The following is a 15,634-nucleotide window of genomic DNA, read 5'->3' as shown; positions in this document are numbered from 1 at the left end:
CGCTGTGGTGCTTATTAAATAAAGCCTGTCTAAAGCTGCCTTAATCCTTTCCCATAGCTTTCCCTTAACGCACAGAGAGACACATGTGCATTTCTTCACGGTTGCAGAGACTGAAGGCACAGCAATACTTTTTTTTCCTCGTGTTTTGTCAACATGAGCAAATAGAAAGTGAAAGAAAGTAGAAGCACATTGTTATAATGATTGCATATATTGTATCCAACTCTGTAGATTTGGCTTTGTATACACTGGTACAGAAAGTCAGTCATATGAATTTCATCTGATTTAGAAGCCTCAGTTGTGATATCAACCTGGCATAATGCCTTCTACCAATAGTGAAGTTAATCATCTATTTTAGATCACCAGTGCAATTTAAATAGCTTTGTAAGAAAATTGTGAAAGAAAAAAAAAATGCATTTGTTCAGGACTCTGTCTCACATTAAATTTGCAAAAACTGCATGATTGTTGTTATTATTATTTTTATTATTATTATTATTATTATTATTTTGCTTCATTCTTATTGTGTGTTGTTAACGTTAATAAAAATAATGAACAACTGTGACCAGAAGGTGTTTGTGTGTGTTTGGGTAACAAGTGAAACAAATTTTATAATTACATCTAACACACACACACATGCACAAGCACACGCGCACACACACACTGAACTAGGCAATTAGAGGATAGGGTGGTGGTGTGAAGAGCCGCATGGGACACACTTCAGAAAAAAATTCAACGCATCTCAATAAAGGGTCCTCAAAACGGATGCAGCTTGCAGAGATGTGCACATCTCACTCACATCCACTCAGACACACATCTCAATTGTATGTGCGGGACAAAGAAGAGCGTGGACACGTCTTTCTTTGTTTCAGGGAGAGAAAAAAAAACGGGTCAAACATATCATTAGTATTGTCCATGTCTGCAAGATACACACTACGCCCCCCCCCCCCCCCCCATCAACTCACTCACACACAGAGACACGCGCACACACACAGATGCTAACAGATTTGCTCGTAGGGTGTGGGAGGCCCCGATGAGACTCTGCAGACAATCATCGCTCCGAGTACAAGCTGGTCTCTCTTGGTTCTCGGGCTTCAGCATATGAAAGTGCAACACATTACACCCCCCAGTGACAAAAAAAAAGCAGCAACTATGGGGGTCTAATGGGAGGTTATAATACAAGCAATTTGTCTACAAAGGAGAAAAGATTAGATTCTTTTGTTGGCATGTCAATATGCACACGCGCATCTATGCATCCATAACATTTGAAGGTATGGACTTGGCAAACCTTTATGATCATTTTGGTTTTAAAAAATGATTGACTTCCATCAAATGATCAAAGCCTAAAAAATAAAAATCTTTAATTATTCCATTCCTAATTGCAAATCAGACACACAAGCCCACAAGGCGTGCTCGTTTTCTGCCTTATTTCCATGTCACTATTCTCCCTGTTATCCATCTTTCGTCGGAAGTGTCACAAAATCTTAACGGAGGTAGGATGGCGCCTGTGTAAAAGGGGCTCACATGTCCATCCATGGATGCACTGTCAGCAATTCCTGCTGTCCGCCAAATATTTTCTGTCACACTATCCACAGGCGCTGACATTGTCCGACTCCTGCGTGTAGAATGATCTGACTAGAATAGCATTTTGCGGTGCAAACGCACTGGAAGTTGCAGAGACATACTGTCTGTCTTCACTTGGTTTTTAAAAAAAAAGAATGTTACAGAGGCTTATTGTCATACTGGCGTGTTGTGCAGCTAGGTCCAAACACTATCGGAAGCTATAGTTACAATTTACATAAAATAATTATCGTCCATTTTCGTCTTTTGTCTTTATTTTATAGCATTTTGTATCATTGTAGTTATTTTGCATTTTCTACGGCATGATGCTCCGACTAATTATGTCACTCGCCTCCTAATGACTGTTCTGTTAGAGCTCTAATGTTGCAGTTTTACCAAATCACATGAATTAAAAATAAAAGTAACTTCATTCTATCCAAATAATTAGTCCCTCCAACTTGGTAGACGCTCCTCTCATTTGACCATGGCGATTACAACCTCAGCCTCTCTGCATGACTGCGTGGTGTAACTGGGGTCAGACGAGAGGAATGTTCTGATGTTGTTCTGCTGTCTGAGTCTGGACAAAGCAAAGAACAGGGGCTCAGAACACACAAACATACACAGCACAATGTTGTGTTACTACAAGTCCCACGGAAGAGTGCGTCAAGGCCAGAGGAGGCTAAAATTGTACTCGAGTAGGAGTACTGTTACTTTAGAATGATAAGACTCACATACAATGGATGGATAGAGCCTCCCTTGATTCCCCTCCCCCATTGTTCATTCCAGAGCAGCCAAGTCAGACTGGGTTACAAATGGAAGATTTCTCTGATCTACTTCTATCTACTCCCCCCCACACACTTGGTTGATTGAGAGCCAATACCGTAATAATAAGCTTTTGCTGCAGTTCGATTAATATGACAGACTGTCCACAGTCACATCACTAATAAGAGCCACTTCCCCCCAAAAAATGGAAGGTTGACATGATGTTGTGACGGGTGTGTGCACGTGTTGGATCAGGCAAACAACTTTGCGATGACATTTGTGACATATCGTGACAGATTTCAACCAAAACACCCTATCCCGCCTTTATTTTTAGGAATTACTGTCCCACATTGTGACATCCGCATCAGTAGCACCCACAAATACACACAAAATGTGAGCTTCCTGGGTGATGGCACGCGCTGAGTGGAAGATGGATTTGGAATAATTAGAGAGATAATTGTGAACACTCTGGAGAAAGGGCAGATCAATGGCTGATCATTTGTTTGTGAGTGTGGGCCGGAGAGGGGTGGTGCACAAAAGTAAGAGAGGAAATACATGTATCGACTATTTGTGCGCTCAATATCATTAATATTTCGGGTGTTTGGTCGGACTGACGGATGGGCAAAGAAATTGTATTCATCGTTTTTAAACAAGGGGCAAAGGTGAAGCTTCAATAAATACTAGCGCAGCTCCAATGTATAATATTTACATTTACTGCAGTGCAACATAACATGTCAGTCAGCTAAGCTTATCCGTCAACAACATACAGTCACAAGTCACTAATTTCTGCATCTAATTAGAATCTCATTAGATCAACTTGAGACCTATATGACAAATGACGCCTTTGAAAAGATAACTGAACTGTATCTATAAGGAAAAAGCTAATTAGGTTCGGCATAATTGACTAGGCAGCACAGTGTGACAGTGATTATAAATGTCAACCTCACAGTACTGAGATCTGGGGTAAGAATCTCAACTCTGGTATTTAGATGGGCAAAATATTACAAACACCACTTGAAATGATGTCGTGCCAATATTCTACCCCGAAAAAAAAAAAGATTCAAATTGAGCAAAGAACTGGTATTTTCTCTTTTCGCCTTTTCAGTCACAAGTTCTGTCTGTCTTTTCCTAACACCTTTCTCAATGAACCAGAAAGCTCCTTAACCAGGGATCAGGTGAAGGATAATAACGCTAATAAAACGACAAGACGAATTTACACAGATGGTGGGGGTGACTCACGCACTGACAGAGTGGAATTCACATTGAATGTAAATGTGAAGGACTGCCTGGCTTTTTTGTGCCCTGTGAAAGACTGGCAACCAGTCCAGGTTGGACTTTTGCCTTTTGCTCAAAGCAGGGCTGGACTGGCAACCGGGCGTACCTGGGAAAAACCCAGTGGGCCGACAGTCTTAATTGAGCCAGCCTTATAAATTAATTTAATAGGGCTGATTTTTTTTTTGTCCCAGTTTTGCTCTGGCCCATAGTCAGCTTTGGCTCGCAGAATAGAAAATGGATGAAGAGAATCAAAAATTTGATTCCACCATTCTGTGAGTACTTTAATACCGGCGTACCTAATCAAATGTCCAGTGAATGTTTCCAGAGACTGTTGAAACAATGGTGGTGATGTCATAGAAATAAAAGTGAAATGTGACTGTTTTGAGGTCATGCGCACATAAAAGGCAATGACTGAACCTGAGGAACATTTCATCCTGTGCCTTGCATCAGTCTGACTTCAACAGTAGTTCACTTTGTTTGGTCGAGCAGAGGGGGAAGCTAAAAGAAAAAAATGGAAGCGTGGGGGTGTAGGGCATGCTAGGTCAGATTGCACCTGCAGCGCTGCCAATATTTCCGTTTGGCACCCATGCGTGAACACAAAACTCTTGCAAATGCGTTCTCTTTTTAAAAAAAAAATTCGATTATAATTCAACTCATTGTCTCGCACCCGCACCCGGCGAGATACGAGATGAGTTGTTCACACCTGGCCCGGCAACCAAACAATGACACTTATCTGTCAGCAGACGGGCAAAACGCGGCTATCGGGAAGCCCTTTTATGCTCATTTTATCTGCATCATGCATTTACATTACAGGCTTGTCGCCTCATGCCCTTTTCGCACTCCTTGGACTGTTAATAATTAGTATCCAGGCTACCAACAAAGGTAAACTGTGTCAATACCACTGCTATTATAAAAAAATAAAAAGGCTAAACATATAAATCCTTTATGAATTGGGTAGGAATGATGAAAACTGATTTACAAACACTTATTATCCCTCCTTATTAATTGGTACCACAGACACAGCGAGTTGCATTTTCTAAAGGTTATCACGAGGGCTGGTCTGTTCTTGTATCGACTTCGGATTGTTTAAGCAGGTGTTCACGGGATAAATAGTCATCAATACAAATTCAACTGGCTCTGATTCCGCCTGGCACTCATCAAAAAGGGATCCTCCCCAAGGAGGATGACGGATCATTGCAATCTTGGGGGGGCGAGGAGGGTACTCATCAAGCTGTATGATACGAGGTGAGATAATTGCTATGTGTCAACCCTTTCAATTCCAGCAGCTAAACGAATGTTAAGCAGCGACATTGTGGTGTCTGAATTAACTTTTCACAGCGTGCCATGTCCCCTTGTGTGAATAATATAAGAGCTCGTCTCCTGCAGTGTGAGCCTGGCTGACATTTTATCAACCATCTCAGAGTGGACCATGAAAGACTACACTAAAGCTGGCAGTTGATCGGCAGCTGAGGCTAAAATGATGAAATATTTCATGTTTTGCTATGTCCTGACAGACAATACCAAGCATGATGAAATTTAATTTTAATTCTTTCGCTCGTGTGTGTGTGGTTAGAATTGTACCAGTATAATGTGGCTGACTTTATGCACAGTCAGGGGCAAACCACGTGACAGCTACCCCCCCCCCCCCCCACGATTGACGACCAATTGTCACATTACCTTCAGTCGGCGTTTACGTCGTGTTGCATGATGGCCAAGGTCCCTCAAGCACACACACACACTTACATGAGGGATGGCTGTTCCACCCCCCCGCCCCCAAAAATTGTATTCCGTACGTGATGGCCAAAAAATGTCCAGGACTGGTGTCACAAAGGATCAAATTCAAATCAAAACTGCAAGTTTTCCCCTTTAATGAGGGCCAGACGATCAACCAGTACTCCGACAAAGAAATCCTTCAACATTTGCTTCATTTAGAAGAGGTGAGAGCTGGGGCAGGAGAATTTACTGCTTCACAATGGCCTGTTCACAATGCCCTGAGCATCTGACAGTTCCTAGTTGCGAAGAACATCGCTATACTGCTCACCAGATATTTTTTCCCCCGATTTTCCAAGATCAAGAGGGTATCAAGGATCGAATGCGTGGATAACATCAAGATCATCAACATTAGACGAAAAGGGTTCCTCAAGAATTTACCAGGAAGAAGTCTGGAAAGATGGAGAATTACATCAAAGAGGAAAACTTTTCATTTGAAATTTTTCTTTTGTTACACCTGTCTTGAAACATTTCTGGAAAACTTTTCATAAAAGTATAAACATGCGCAAGCTCAAGTTGGCAAATATCTTCAGGGTTCATAACATGTCAACAGACATAAATGGCTTACTTCAAAGTGTCAGAAATTTGTGTTGCAAACTTCCTTCTGGGCGATTCATTGCTTCAATACATTTCTATTTCTTTTCCAGTCATACATTTTCTGCCGATACGGGTATTAAAGCACCACAGCCACTTTCATCAGAGACTCGCTTGTCTTACTCGTGGGAGGAAATAACATTTGCAGCAGAGTAATGTGTATCATGCACCCAAGTGACTGTGCACATAAGTAGGAAAGATGGTGACCACACACAGTGACAAAAAAAAGAACGACTCTGACACAATTCTGTATTCTCTGCAAAACACAGACCGCCATAATAAAATCATCAGCCAGACATATTTACTTAATTCGACATAAAGTACACATTTTCCAATCACAGAGATGGGGATATCCAAGCAGTGTCAGTTCTACCTACAGTAATTTCCATGCACGCATGGACATGATTGCATTTTTACATTTTTATGTAGGCCTACTCTTCTGGAATACATGGAAAACAACAGAGCACTAAATCCAGTTATTTTCAATCCAAACAGGAAATAACCTGCACCAGGTCATATGCAAGTTAAGTGTGCGTGCGTGTGTGTGTGTGTGTGTGTGTGTGTGTGTGTGTGTGTGTGTGTGTGTGTGTGTGTGTGTGTGTGTGTGTGTGTGTGTGTGTGTGTGTGTGTGTGTGTGTGTGTGTGTGTGTGCGCGAGAACAGAATAGGGTGGGGTTGAAGCGAAAAGAGACCTCACTGATCATGCATTATTCACGAGAATGAATAAAAGCTTGTTCAAACATTTAGGAAAAGATGGCACACAACAGTGGGGTAAAACCAGTCAAGGATGATCTCACCGAGGTGGTTTGAACCATTTTGGTTTGGCCGTTTTGGTTTTTACACATTTGTTTTCACTCTGCTCTCATGGTTTCAGTAATGTTATTGACAACAAAAGGGAATAAGAGAAAGGAGCACTAAATTGGCTTGTTGTGTAGAAAATCGCCAAAAAAAAAAAGCCGCCTCTCACGCAAAGACCACCCGCGACCAAATGAGAACATATGTAATAGAAAATGAATGTCATTGTCCTTCTCAGCACACTAAAATGATCCGACAATGTTTGCAATATTTTTAATGATGAGTGTTTTCAAATAGAAAATACTGTTCCTTCCCATTCATCCAAAGAGAACAAGATCAAACGTGCTGAAAATAAGCACGCCAGGCTTTGTAGCGCCTCTCTCCATCTCGGCACAATTAACAAAGAGAGCGTACCCGACACCCAGCAAGAGTGTACTTGTAAGGTCAACTTGCAAAAAAAGTGGATCAGCAGGTGCCCGCAAAGCACATCATGGAGATTTACACACATTCAGCCACGCACACCGCTCGCTAATCATGCATGGTTGATCTGATACACCCAGACATCAGCAATCATTGGCTGTAAGTGATATTCGTCTCCCGAAATCACTTGTGATAGCGAGAAAAGAAAATTGGCACTTCAGATGAAGTATAATGTTGTGTCTGGCATGAATAAGAAAACAGAAGAGATATTTACAGCATTCATAAAGCCACCGAGGTAGGATCTCCAGACTCCAGATGTCTGTCTGATTAAGATGATACTTTGTTATGCTACTTAACTCTGCCAGGGGGATCTGGTGAGGACTCGTCTTCTCCACTCTCATTGGTTGGCCTCTGGGTGACCCGGTCCAGATGGGAGACTTGAGATGTCACACCGGTTGAAATGCAGAGTGACTGGTTGAAGAAAGTGTGTTTGGAAAGGACTTTTTATGTCGTGGCTAGAAAAGTAGGTCAAGTGTCTTTCACAGTTCCTTCAATATTCTCACGTCATTCGGGTGGACCAGCCTGTCTTACAAAAAAAAAAAAAAACTAGCTACCTCAACCGCACTTTATTTATTCCCAAAAAGCACAAGTGTCTGGTCAATTTCAAATGCGAGCAGGAAGCTCTCGAGTGTCTCTGCGGAGCCGGAAGCAATCAGTAAATCACAACAGAGAATACATCAGCAGTGATCCGAACAACAGAGACAGGGATGTCAAACAGTGAGGAGGGGGGTGGCGGTTAATGGCATCAATATGTCACTACGGACAACATCATAATCGCTGCCAATACGAGCGGTGGGCTGTGGGTGAACGATTGGCTTAGTGGATCTCTGGAATACGGCTGGAAAGACTAACCTCCGAATCCGAGCACATGGTGACTCTTTTCAGTATACACCAAGTGATTCATGAACAAGCACGCCCTAAAGGTGAACCCAGACAACCGACCGACGGCGACTTAAAACCAGAAATCAATCACAGATCACTGTGGAAATACAAAGCGTATGACACGTCAACATCGTGTTCCTCGGCTCTGATACGTCCCGGTCTCCAGTACAGCACTACAAGAATGATCTGAAAAAGCCTCTTGTCTCTGCATCTGACAGGTACAAGCACAACACAAATAATCATCACTGTGTATGTAAATCATTGACATCCATGGAAATATTCATGGAGAGCTTACTGGCTACTGTCAATTTTCCCTCAACTCATTCACTGCCATTGACGGATATACACGTCAAAGAGCCATTTTAACTGAGCGGGAATGAGTTAAGCAGGGCTTTCCAGCTCAAGAGGTACATTTTGATCCCTCTCCTTGCATCCAGTGTGAGTTTGTATTTTTTCTTTCAATCCACATAAGACTTTTTGATTTGATTTTCTACAACACACCGCATGCATAGCTTCATTCTTTGCTTTCCCCTCTTCTGATGTTTCTTCATTATGTTTCTCTCCTTTTTCTGCTCAAGGCCCTTTTGCTTTTCGTTGGACTCTATCAATTCCCATTTTCTGTGTCAGGCTGATCCGTAGCCACCGCGTGATCGTGTCTGACTGCGATTCTGTCCGACACAGAGCACAACAGGGAACGGTCGGCTGTGATCAGCACAGATGGAAAGACACCTGCTCCGTAATGGGCTTTTCAAATCCTTTGTCTGTCTCTTTCGTGTTCTAATAGAAGCTTGTACAAATGCACATACACACGCCTGTGTTTTGTTCAGAGGCAAACTTGGGCATGACATGAAGGGACATCCTCCTCCTTTCATTGTCCACTATAGCTGCTGGGTGATGGATGGGATGAGTAGAAATGGGCCACAGATAAAACGACTCGACAATATGGAGCCACGATGATGGGTCCAAATACGGGCAGAAGGGAGTCAGCAATGGAGAGAATCCGGGTGGATTTTGCAGGGAGTGGCTTACAACACACAATTCCTGTTTGAAACCCGATGAGATGAATCCAGTTGAGTGGCCAATAGGAGATCTGCCTCGGATGAATTTTCATTTTCTGGGTGTGGGCAACCAAACTATTTCAGTGTACAGATGCAGATGATTTTAATAAAAGCTTGTTACGTTTCTCTATAGCCCTCAGATAACACATCGGACATAAATAAACCCTCTTTTAAACCTGCAATGTTTTTGGAATGTGTTTGAGTGTGTGCCTGATGCCTCTTTCTGTCCTTTGTATGCTGTGTGATGCCACACAGTACGCTTAACAGCGTTTCCAAGGTAACGGCATTGCGATAGGTGGATGCTGAATTTTTAAATTGTGTTTTAGAGCAAAGATGATTGGGCCCCATGAGGTTAATTGTGATGTATTCTCATATATCACAGTAAGTATTTGTGATCTGATTTGGGTTTTTTTTATATTGCAGTTAGGAAATTAATACGCACAATTACACCAGCGGTATATAGTACAAATAAATGTTTGATTTAAAAAAAAAAAAAAAACCTTTAATCATAAAAAACACAATAAAAAAAAATAAAAAAAAAAAACAAGAGAAGGCTGTAAACTGAGTTTGCAAGCAAAATGTAGTTCCATCCCATGAAGCCTGGCACATCCTGGCAGACAAAGACAGCAAAGCCATTAGGACTAGTTGAAATTAAGTTTCTGCAATTGTGCATGGCGTTGTCGGAAAGCAACAGACTGCACACTCCAGGACAGCGTTAAAAGGGAAAAGAAAAAAAAACCACGGACTGCGGATACGTGCATAGCACACTGCCATTAAGTGACTCACTGGGCAAATGCAATATGGCCTACAGGTGTCATTAAAAATAATACCCCACTTCCATGCTGTGCTGGTTCCAAGCAACATTTTGCTATCATATTTTACATTGACTTCAGCACCCACAGAGAAAACAACAGCAATCAAGGAGAAGTGATTTCATTCAAACACACATGATGAAAGATAACAGATGCTATCATTGAAAATGTTCATCTCCCATCATCTTTTCTGACTGGCCTACCACTAACGCAAAAGGCTCTTATATCATCAAAATCTTTGGGATGACGTAACCATAAAGCGTGCATGTTTGTGTGGAAGCAAGTGTGCCCATAACAGCCAGAGGAGATCTATGTGCAGCGGGAATATGAGCTAATCAATCACATCACGCCTGAAATTAGGAGCACATCGATCTGATCTCAGCTTTGACAAACATTCTTAACCTGAATAAATCCACCCGGACACACACACGATGTATGAATATTGTATAACCCTCCGCAGTGCATGCTCGGCCAGAAGTATGCACCACAGACACTATGACTATTTACCGAGTAACCACGCTGACACAGAGTGGCCCCTGTGTAGCCTACTTTCAAGGTGGGATGATTTTCCAAGTGGGTGGCTGATCATTTGAATGCTTCGTGCATTCGCCACACCGTGTTGTCAAAATAGGAAGCATGCACAACATACTCAAGAGAATATTTCAGTTATCTATATGTAGTTTTTTCAAATGTGTTTTTCTTCTTCTGAATATATATATGAATGTATGATCTATTGATCTATGATGGGTTACCGTGTATCAAGAAAATTATAAAAAAAGATAGAATATGTTTTCTTTTGCTTTGTTTTACTTTTACATTTAGTGTTGCTTTTCAAGTGTTTTTTTTTATTTTGTTATTATTGATTGTTAAACTTAGCACGGATGAAGGTCTGGTAGCTCCTCAGTCACCACCCAAAACCAATTGGCCCAGAAACTATTAACCTTCTTTTCCACGAACGTGGAAGCAATTGGATACAAATGACACCCCACTTGTCCAGGTGAGTACAGGTCAGAATAACGGAAGCTTCTGAGTGTTCATTAGCACTTCTCTCAAAGTGTTAGTGTTATTGAGGGTGTGTTTAAAGAACTCTTGCCGTGTAATGTTCTGTAGGAGGTAAAAATGAAGAGCCAGATCTATTTCTGTGATCGGCCTATGTAAATCTTTTACGGCAACGCAAGCAGGTTAGACCCGAGCTCGGGGATATCGTAGAAGGGGCCAGGCACATTCAATATGCATTCATTATTCCATACACTTATTTCTAATTAGCGCCAACAAAGGTGGTGTATCAAATGTTTTTCCTCTAAGGTATTACTGATCAGTTTTCATTAATACTCCCAGAGAAGGAGGATTTTAAATATTCAGAGTTGCATGACACTACAATATGGTAATTTTTTAAGCCAAGTGAGCAAAATATTAGAAAAACTCCTTATTAACAGTCCTGCAGAGGCAATCAGGAGCATAAGGAAGTATTGAAGTAGTTCTGTAGCAGGACAACGAAGCAATGAAAAAGCAGGGCTGATGGAAGGTGATTTACGCTCCTGACATTTTTAACTGAATTACCCAGGATCCCTTGCGGTGTGATTACCGTGATACAGTCTTGGTGCATGGGTGTATCATTTCTCTTCCCTCCCTGCCTACTCAGGGCTAAAAGAAGGATTTAAACCCAATAAGAATGATATAAAAATACCAGACAGGAAAATGTTGTGCAAGCTACTCACTATGCTGGCTGCAGGTGAACCTTAAACAACATGTTGTGTCTGTTTTTCTTGCCAGTGCAAACATGCCTAATATAAATTTTCATGTTGATTCAGATCAATCTAAACCAGCTGCTCGAGGAAAATGTTTTATATGTGTGTAAGCATGCAAGTTTCACTGACTTCTCCGGTGCCAGAACATAAGTTCTGAATTATCAAACCAGCTCCCTGAAAACTAAATGAAATATAACACAATGTATTTTATTTTTTTTAACCCAAAGAGTATTTTTGCTAATACAATTTATATCAGAGTCTCTCCACTTAGACCAGCTCAGTGCCAAGCTGTGTGAAAGTCTTAAAACCACCCATTGGTTTGTTTCAGTCAGCTCCTAAAAACAGATAGAGGTAGACGCTCTCATTTCACGCTTGCAGGAGTTAATGTTATTGAAGTAGACACACTCGCATGTGCTTTGATTCCAACACACACAAGCACATGCAGACACACACAATGTACTTCCTATCTGATGGCCTGAACAACAGCAACCTCTGAGATAAAGAGCAGCTTTCCTCTTCCTGTGATACACATCCATGTTCAGGCTCGAGATGATGTGTGCATGCGTGTGTGTGTGTGTGTGTGTGTGTGTGTGTGTGTGTGTGTGTGTGTGTGTGTGTGTGTGTGTGTGTGTGTGTGTGTGTGTTTGGCTGGTTGTGCACAGTTGCAGCTGCACTGTGACCGATGCAGGACCAATCACTCAGTGATCCCATTACAAGGGTCTAACAGTGTACAGTGTGTGTGTGTGTGTGTGTGTGTGTGTGTGTGTGTGTGTGTGTGTGTGCGTGCGTGCGTGCGTGCGTGCGTGCGTGCGTGCGTGCGTGCGTGCGTGCGTGCGTGCGTGCGTGCGTGTGTGTGTGAGTTTGCTCTGTTCATTGCATTCTCAATCACTCTGGCATGCTATTATCTATCTAAGGACAAAGCTACATCACTCACACTTAAACACATGAGAACCATTTTTTTTTTCGAGGACCTCCCCTTGCCCACATCTATTCCCTAATTTTCATTCATTGTCAAGGACATCAAAAACATGAGGGGGGTACAGAAACATTTTGAACAATTAGGTAGAACATCAGTAAAAGGTGAGCTAAAAAACAATTGTTGAGTTGGATCAATCTAAACTTCATACTCTGTCCATCCTTCTATTACCAGAAGTGCTTTATCCTCACAAGGGCCACGAGTGTGCTGGAGCCGACATTCACTTACAAATTGCGACATCTTGGGTAGAGCCTAATATGAAAATATCCTCTTTGTCGTTACCAAGGAAACTTCAGATGTCTTATTGACTGGGTTTTGTCGATATACTCAGAATCAACAATTATTGCACTGTATGTTATATATTACACATAATGATAGCTGAAATAAGTCCGTTTTGAATGGCCAGTCCCATTTTGTGCAAATGAGCCGCTTCCAAGATGTGCCAACATATAAAGCCTTTCAAGACCATGCTGATGATGAGCTAAAGCGAGGCTGGCAACTCGAGTCCCGAATCTAAAAAAGGCAAGTGCAAACTGCAAAGTGCATGTGAAGTCACCCCCCAGTAGGTTATGCCCTTCCTTCTCATATTACTCATCATGCCTCTCATTAACTAGTTTCTGTGTTGTCACACATAACGGGGTTTCCAACAGGACAAAAAAAAGTACATCTGCTATCCTGAGCTCTGACCTAATCATGCAACGTTTCCAAACACACACACACACACGCACAGCCACTGGATGAAGGTGATACGAGTAAGAAACAAAGCCTGCTCTTGTTGTTGTAGACTTACCTGAGCTTCTCCAATATCTTCCATTTTATATTCTCCCGGCACTTCTCACTGCTGGAAGACAACAAGACAAGGAATTTAATGGATCCTCCCCACAGAGTGTGAGTTGAGGTGTGTATATTAGCCTTTAAAATGCTCATATTTGTAAATAGAGCAAACATCCTGTGAGAAAACGTTGGGGGCCAGACGCTCAAAGATACATATATTTTTTTCTAATGTAAAAAAAAAGAAAAGAAATGAGACCTCCAGTAATGATTTACAAATATATTTGAAAAAATAATCACGTTTTAGTTTGTTAGTCGTCCTCGAGCAGTTGTTTCTTTCCTCAAAACAAGTGCACATGTTATGTAATTGTTTTTCGTGGGGTTGCAGTGATTTATCATGATCACATTTTTACATCAGAGAACAGTAGCAGAAGATAGTACGAAATAACCCAGACTTTGGCTCTTGAGGCACATTAAAATGAAGCGCTGCGTGCATTAAACTACTGATAATAATCAAAAGCACATATTTGCAGCTCCAATTTAAGATGGAGCAGCTTTCATGCATTATCAACATCATATGTATTCCTTTCATGGTTTCTATAAAATGACACGGGTAAGGTTGGATCGTTCGTCTACATCAAACATTGTGACCACTTGACTTCAGTTAGATCTCCAAAGGCTCTTTCATCACTTTGACCTATCTAGCTCACACTTTCATCCACAGCTAACGAGGGGCTCATTAAATTCTCATCAAAGAGCACCGGAGGTGCACGGCGGATATTCATCCCCCCTACGGATCAGAAATGGATAGGGGTCAATCATATTTTAAACAATAAACGTGAGGTACAAAGGGCATACACGAGTGCATAAATACATAAAAAAGAGGGGAAGATATCTCAGGCTGCACTACAATCAGATGAATTTCATTTTATACATCAGAGACAAAAGGAAACACAGGCAACTAACTGCTGATGTGCATGATGGATGTTCCACCATGTTCACTTAATTCCTTATTTTGCTCTTAAACTTTGATCACAAAAAACACCATACTTCATACTCCAAGCTTATCTTTTTATATTTATTATAGATATCCAAACTATTTTAAAGATCCTAGAATTGTGTATCATAAAAGTCTGATGAAAATCTGAAATCGTATATGGAATGTTAGCTTGAGTGCATTCAAGATGTTTTAGGAATAGGAGGAAGGATTTTTGTTGATCCCTCCAAAACAAAATATTAAATTACCAAATGGTTCCAGGATTTAATCTTGTTAATTTCTTTTATTATTTTACAGGCAGTTTTAGGAGAAGCGTCACTGCCAAATATAAGAAAGACCATCTGGGGTATTCATCAAATAAAAGGCCAGCAGGTGGATGAAAACAACACAAGTGATATTAGAAACTCGACTTAAAACTGAGACAATGCATTGAAGAGACAAAGAGACCAGGACTGACTGCACTGCACTGAAATTGTGTCACAGTGCCATCTAGCAGCATTATGACTTACTACAAGGAACCTTAAACAATAGACGTAAATGCAAAAAACGTAGTGGTACGAGCTATACTTATGTATTTCTGTTAACATCACAAAGAATTAAACACAGATTTGAGATTTGGTATAGTGTCTGTTTTATATAGAGTTTAATAGAAAAATGAATCGAATATTTTTATTTAAGAAAAAAATCCAAATATGAATAGAAACAAAATAGCTTTTCAGCTCTAAAAGGAGTGGGAAGGAGGCGTGCAATGGATGTTAAATTTTGATGAGGTTGTTTTGGGCAGGTTTTTTTTTTGGAGTGTGTTGCCTCACCGTTCTGAGGTTCTGGGCTAAACTCTCAGTTTCGGCCTTCCTTTCAGACTCAGGATACTGCAGCTTCTTCCCACATTCCAAAAATTCCATCCCAAAACATGCAGACTGCAGCTCACCTGAAAATCAATTGAAGATCAGTGGTTAAGAAAGTAATGGCTGAATGAATACATCTAAAATACAGTAGTGTTTTACTTTCTGGAGATGAAAAGTTTGTTCCTGCTGCAACACAGGAAACAGACAGAATCTTGTAGTTTGAGTAACATTGGACAATGTTGCATTGAGATGCACCCCTGGTGCTGTATTATTCAAGTTGCTTTTCATTGCTGCAGCAATGGCAGCCAAATCAAAT

At 41.1% G+C, this 15,634-nt stretch overlaps 1 long non-coding RNA gene across 1 annotated transcript; it reads right to left on the bottom strand.

The window, feature by feature from the left end:
• Window positions 1-13,494: 13,494 nt before the first annotated feature.
• On the bottom strand, window positions 13,495-15,603 carry LOC147058089 (uncharacterized). Its single transcript, XR_015065966.1, has 3 exons — window positions 15,478-15,603; window positions 15,286-15,401; window positions 13,495-13,546 (listed from the first exon to the last, which is right to left on the bottom strand). It is a non-coding gene; the product is annotated as an uncharacterized LOC147058089 (long non-coding RNA).
• Window positions 15,604-15,634: the final 31 nt, after the last annotated feature.

This window comes from Syngnathus leptorhynchus, chromosome 4, assembly GCF_054491065.1.
Source record: "Syngnathus leptorhynchus isolate UIUO chromosome 4, UIUO_Slep, whole genome shotgun sequence".
NCBI classification, from domain to species: Eukaryota; Metazoa; Chordata; class Actinopteri; order Syngnathiformes; family Syngnathidae; genus Syngnathus; species Syngnathus leptorhynchus.
Note: the sequence above shows the minus strand (reverse complement) of the source record. Positions and strands in the feature narration are given on the sequence as shown.